Source organism: Glycine soja, chromosome 9 (assembly GCF_004193775.1).
Source record: "Glycine soja cultivar W05 chromosome 9, ASM419377v2, whole genome shotgun sequence".
NCBI classification, from domain to species: domain Eukaryota; kingdom Viridiplantae; phylum Streptophyta; class Magnoliopsida; order Fabales; family Fabaceae; genus Glycine; species Glycine soja.
In genome coordinates this window covers 11,200,839-11,206,829 of record NC_041010.1, presented here as the reverse complement: position 1 = coordinate 11,206,829, position 5,991 = coordinate 11,200,839, and the positions used below count along the sequence as shown (strand labels likewise).

Sequence of the window (5,991 nt, the reverse complement as noted above, 5' to 3'; positions counted from 1 at the left end):
GCGATTGCCAACCTTGATCATGCTCAGGACCACTAACGATCATGTTTTATGAATGATTAGTTGGTTCTAGAGTGTTTGGACCTAAGTGAGTGGGCCATGAGTGATGGAGTAATGAGTTGACTTTAGGAAGTTGTGGGGTAGAAAGAGACAAAATGGGAAGAGTCATAAATCTTCCCAAAATCCTTGCATAATCTGAACCAACCTTATAAGCACACCTTTTTCTTTCTTTCTTCTTCCCTAAGAGGGTTTTGTCTTTGGAAGCTTGGATCCTTGATTTACCTTTGACGAGAGAGCACCTTTCTTACTCCTTTTTGTTATTTGGGGTCGTGTGCAGTAGTAAGAATCCTTTTCCCCTTTCACTTGAAGTCCCATCTTCATTTTTCCTTCATAGAGCATCCATGAGGGTTCTTGAAAGTGCTTGTTTTTGGGGGTTTTAATGTTTTTTCTGTTTGTTAATGGGTTCAGGGTGGTGACCTGTTGTGTGGTGGTTGAGTGGTAATGGAAAAACTCTCATCTTGGACTCAAAGCCATTTCATTTCCCTACCTTCCTCACAAAGTTTGTTGCTTGGTTTGCAAAGATAAGGGATAGATTTATAAAGGTTAGGGAAGCTGACCTTGTTCTTGTTTTATGTTGTCTTGTGATGTATTAGAATGGTTATGTATTGTGTTGGTGGTTTGATTTTGAGATATGGTGTTGATTTGATGATATGAATGGATATAAATGAAGTTTGATGGTTGAGAATGTCTTATTCATGTCTAAATTCATTGTGGTGATGTTCACATAGTGTGAAATGGTATTAGATCTTAGAAAGTTGGTTTTTTTTTTTTTGTGAATTTTGTATTCCCAACTTCTTTGAATCATTTTAGTTGATTAAAATGAGCTCCAGGGGTTGAATTTTGATTTAGCCCGTGCAAATAATCGATTATGTTTGGCAATCGATTATTTTAAGTTCCAAGGGTTGTGTTTTAATCTAAGTTCGCAAATAATCGATTATTTGGTTTGATAATCATTTATTTATATCAATAAAAGTCTCATTGTACAATTTTGCTATATTTAATCGATTATAGTGAGGCATAATCGATTAAATGGAGCAAAAGCCAATCTTCGGGTGAGTATTAGGGAAAGTGGTATTTACGAAATTTGTAGACCAATATGTTAGCTAACTATGAATTTGGTTTCACTAAAAAATAATGTCTACAATTATATAAATGGTTAAATTAGTGAACAAAGGTGAAGTTGTTGGTAATAAGTAAAAGTTTCATATAGATTGTAATTTTAGGCACAGTATGCTTCCAAACTAAGTATTTCCGTAAACATAAAAGTTGTAGATAATCTTTTTATATTTCAAATGAGAAAAGAATCAACTTAATTAGTTAGTATATATTTAATTATCATGTTTATAGGTTATGAAGGCCATAGGTACATAATAGAAAATGATGCATATAATAATCCAAAACTTATGAGATGTGGTTGAGATGTTGTTGTTTTAGTATTAGAGTTGACTTTATGTTGAAATCATGAGATTCATATTCATGAGTTTTTGGTGAGTTTGCAAGAATTTAAGATGGTGAAATGTCTTGCTATGCTTATTGAACTATAGGTGGATTCATGAGTGTGATGAGCATATAAGTGATGAATCTACAATATTATAATCTCTTATGGTGATGAGATTGGTGAATGAATTTGTGATGACGTATGATTGTTGTGGATTATAATCTTATTTTGATAACAATCCATATGTGTGAAAAGGAGTTAAGTATATCCTTTGGGAATATTTTATTGTTGTTGGAAAATGGTATACTTGGGAGGGTGAGTTCCATGCTAAAACTCCACCTCACTAAAGCGACCCAGGGGTCTCACCTAGTGGGTACCTTTCTAAGTACCACCCCTACATTTTGACTTCAAATGACATGTCGAGATGTTGAAAACTACTTCCCAGTGGGATTAATGACCATTTTAGTGCATATGGAATGAATTGTTGTTGATGGTGAAACCTAGGTCCTTGAGATCTCAAAACCTTAAGGAATACAAGTTTAGTTGTTGTTTGTGAGTAGGCACATAAGTTGGGGGTGCTAAGAAGACCCTTAAGCTAGTGTTGGAGGTTGTCGGTAGTGACTAATGGTGAAATGGCCTATAGAATGGAGGAGTAGGTGAATTCTTAGACTGGTTAAGCTCTTTGCAAGCCTTTTTGAGGTAAGTTACTATCCACATTCATCCATTTTTGATAAAACCATACTTCCTCCATAGCGTTAATTCGAGTCTCCCAAATAGTTAAGGTGTGACTGTTGATGGATTGACAAGTGCACCAATGCGTCCCAAGTAATAAAGTTAAAACGGAAGTCTGAGTATGATATCCATAAGGACTTTGTTTGTAGTTAGGTAGATGAATATTTAATTAAGAAAAAGATTTGGAAAAAGGTAGTAGAAAACAGTAAATTAAATTGCTGAAAATTAAATCAAACAAGAATAAAAATTAAACATAATTAATTAAGGACAAAAAAGATGAGAAAATCCAATATTATTATAGAAGGAAATTCAAAAGATGAGAATGTTGGAAATTTAGCCTACCAGAGCTACTTTTGGTATAATTTTAATGATTTTTCTCTATTTATAATTATTCCAATTTACACCGGCATCTACTAGTATACTCTAACTTTGGTCCCCCACATGAAAGAGTTTATTTTATCTATTTTCTCTCTCAAATCCCTTTGCAGAGATAAAATAGTAAATTGCATTAAGAATAGAGATGTATAACAGGCTAAACAAATATCAACCTATCCCTAGTGATAAATTTATTTAGATACTCTTTCTCAGTTCTATTAGAAAATAATGTTTTCCAACGCTATCCCTAAAATTTACCATGCAAATGGGTGATCAAGCCACAAACAATAATATTAAGCACAGGAAAAGATAATGCAAATGTAATATTCATAAATAGATAGGAAGAGAAATTACATCAAGAGTAGTTGGCTGTCAAGTTCCCAACAAAGGGGGTTTAGCCTGTTTAGCCTCTCATTGTCATGGAGACTTTACAATTGCAAGAGGAGAATATTTAGTAAATGGGAAAAAGATAAGAAAGGGAATGGAGGGAAGGAATGACTCGCAATGGTTGTTTCTCCTTCTTTTAGCCTTTGCCTTCTATAAGGAATTGTATTCTTTTTGGAATTTCTGTGTCTTTTCCTTCTTCTCTCTCTCTTCTTTTATAGGTGCAGATTAACGAGCTTCTTGCACAGCCTGCCTTTACTTTCCTTAATTATCCTTGCTTTCCTTAATTAGTCTTCTTTCTTTAATTAGTCCTACTTTCCTCAATTAGTGTTCTTTCCTTAATTAGCTCGCTTAAGTGATTTAAAATCTAACATATAAATGAGAAAACCAATTTGAAGGCAACTAATGTAACTAAAATTGTACAAAAAAACCATAATTAAAGTAATTCACGCATATGATTGCTAAAATTATATAACAAATAAAATAATTAGTGTCGTAACCATCAATGTTGTGAAAACCGAACTGATCGTCAACCTGATCGAGGTGGTGGGTTGATGGGTCAAAGGTCAGACCGGTGGGTCGCTAATTGATCTGGTATATATATATATATATATAACACAACATTTACATGTAGACTAACTTAACATTTGACTATTTTTTCTGATAATGATATACAATGCAGATATGATAGTGAGAAAACTAAATTAAGAAATACATTAACACATAAATAAAACATAGGATACAAAGAGAACTCAGGGGTTCCAATCTCAAAGGGTACAAAGAAGAAATAAGAGGAAGTACTTGAACAAAGTGGTGATGTTGCAATGGGATGACACAGCAGTGAGTAGCAGGACAGGTCGATCAGTGTTGCAACAATGAGTACTAGGACAACGCAACAGCGTCACAATGATGTCGTTGCGGTGGTGCAACGGGATGGCGGTGCAACGACACAGTGGGATGGCGTAGCGGGATGATGGTGACTAATGGTGATTACGTTGTTTAGGAGTTGGTGTGTAAGTGTGAGGAAGAAGAACTGAAGGAAAAAAGAGAATGTATGTGTGGGGTGTGTGCATTTGGGATTCATGAAGAGAGAAGTGAATGTGTTTGAAACGATGTTGTTTCACATATTTTATTTTTTAAAATTTGTAGAATTCGTCCCGTGTTTCGAAAACCGACCAAGTCATCGGTTTTTCTCAAAACTGGACAATGCGATATGGGCTGAAGCGAGTCGCTTGCATGCCCGATTTAATTCCCCAAACGGACTGGATAGACCACTGGTTCTCGGTCAGATCGACCAATCTGGTCTGGTTTTAATAACATTAATATATAAGAATATAATAATGTATATAGCAATTAATATATACTTGAAGTCAATCAACATTGAATGAAATTATTATAGCTAAAATTGATATGAGAAATTAACATATATTTTACTACTTAATATATAAAATTTCATTATAAATATAATTTTTAAAATGAAAGAAAAGAAAAAGAAGAAAAATACACTTGACAACTTAATAGACAATAACGTTGGGTTCTTAGTATGTCAAGTGCTAAAATAAAATCTTAAAATTATGATCTTTCATTAGATTAGAAACCTGAAATATTTTTAACATAAAAAAGTTTCTTACAAAAATACTCCTTACATAGCTTATTGTGACTAGTGTAACAAGGGCAGGAACGATATATTATCATATTATTACAATAATTAAAATAATGTAAGGGAAATTCTGTGAATATATAATAGGGGGGCTGACGACCCCTGCCGAGCACAACCTGGTTTCACCCTTGGGTATGACTATGTTAATGAATGTATTTGAGTTAATTGTTCAAAAGGTGAAATCTCCATGAAATAGAGTTTGTTGGTGTTTATGATTGGTGTATACTGTGATAATGATTGATGGAGTAATAATGATGATGGTGTTTGATGGTTTAATCATGATGAGGATGATCGCTTGATTGATGATCGTAATGGTGCATGATGATTGAATCTTTTTGTGATGATTGATGAATTGAGAATTATTATGAGATGCTCTGTTATATGAATTTCTAAGATTTATATCTTAAATATGATTTCCAAATATTGCTTTGTATATGTATATGATGATGCTTGTTTATGCTTTAACTGTTAAGTTGTATTCATGCCTGTGATGATCCCAGTATCTGACATACGAGGAGCAAATGGATTAGTGGTGACTCTGCATCTTTGGAGACTTCATGGATGTGCAAATCTAGATGTGAAATTTCTTTATCTATTTTTGTTTTTTTTAAGTTATGCATAGATCATTGATTATTTATATCAGAACTTATGTAGTTTATTCTTACAATGTGATTTATGTTTTATATGTATATTCTAAGGAGATTTGAGTTACTATGATATATATCATGTGATGTTTTATTTCTTTGTTTTGCCTTTTAGTCTTTGGCGTTTGAGACGCGAAAAGTCACTACTAGAAAATAAGCTTTTAACATCAGTTTTTTTCCGACTTTCAACATTGGTTTTTAACCAATGTTGAAACTATCGACGTTAACAAAATCAATGTTAATAGCATACAATACACAACATCGGTTTTTAGAAAAATCGATGTTGTATAATAAGCAATAAACCAAAAAATATGTAAAATATGTAAAAAATAACATCGGTTTTCCTAAAAATCGATGTTGTTGTACACTTGACAACATCAGTTTTCCTAAAAACCGATGTTGTGTTACACATGACAACATCGGTTTTCCTAAAAACCGATGTTATGAGTGCACCACTACATCAGTTTTTTAAAAAATAGATGTTGTTTCTTACACCACAACATCGGTGATAAATGTCATATTTCAGTTATTTTTGGGATTAAAATGTTAGCAATTATCTTTTGATTGTAAGAGTTTTCTTATAAACTTCTCTTAAATCTGGTTGTTTTATATATTGTATATTTATTAATGTTTTTGTATAAATATGGAAGATTCGTCCATGTATTCCTTATGTTTTGATGATTGTTTGTTAGATCCAAAAA

General features: G+C 32.8%; 1 long non-coding RNA gene across 1 annotated transcript; it reads left to right on the top strand.

The window, feature by feature from the left end:
- The first annotated feature begins 207 nt into the window (after positions 1 to 207).
- Positions 208 to 5,251, top strand: LOC114425860. The gene is made up of 3 exons (XR_003669305.1): positions 208 to 336; positions 466 to 599; positions 5,147 to 5,251. It is a non-coding gene; the product is annotated as an uncharacterized LOC114425860 (long non-coding RNA).
- The last annotated feature ends 740 nt before the right edge of the window (positions 5,252 to 5,991 follow it).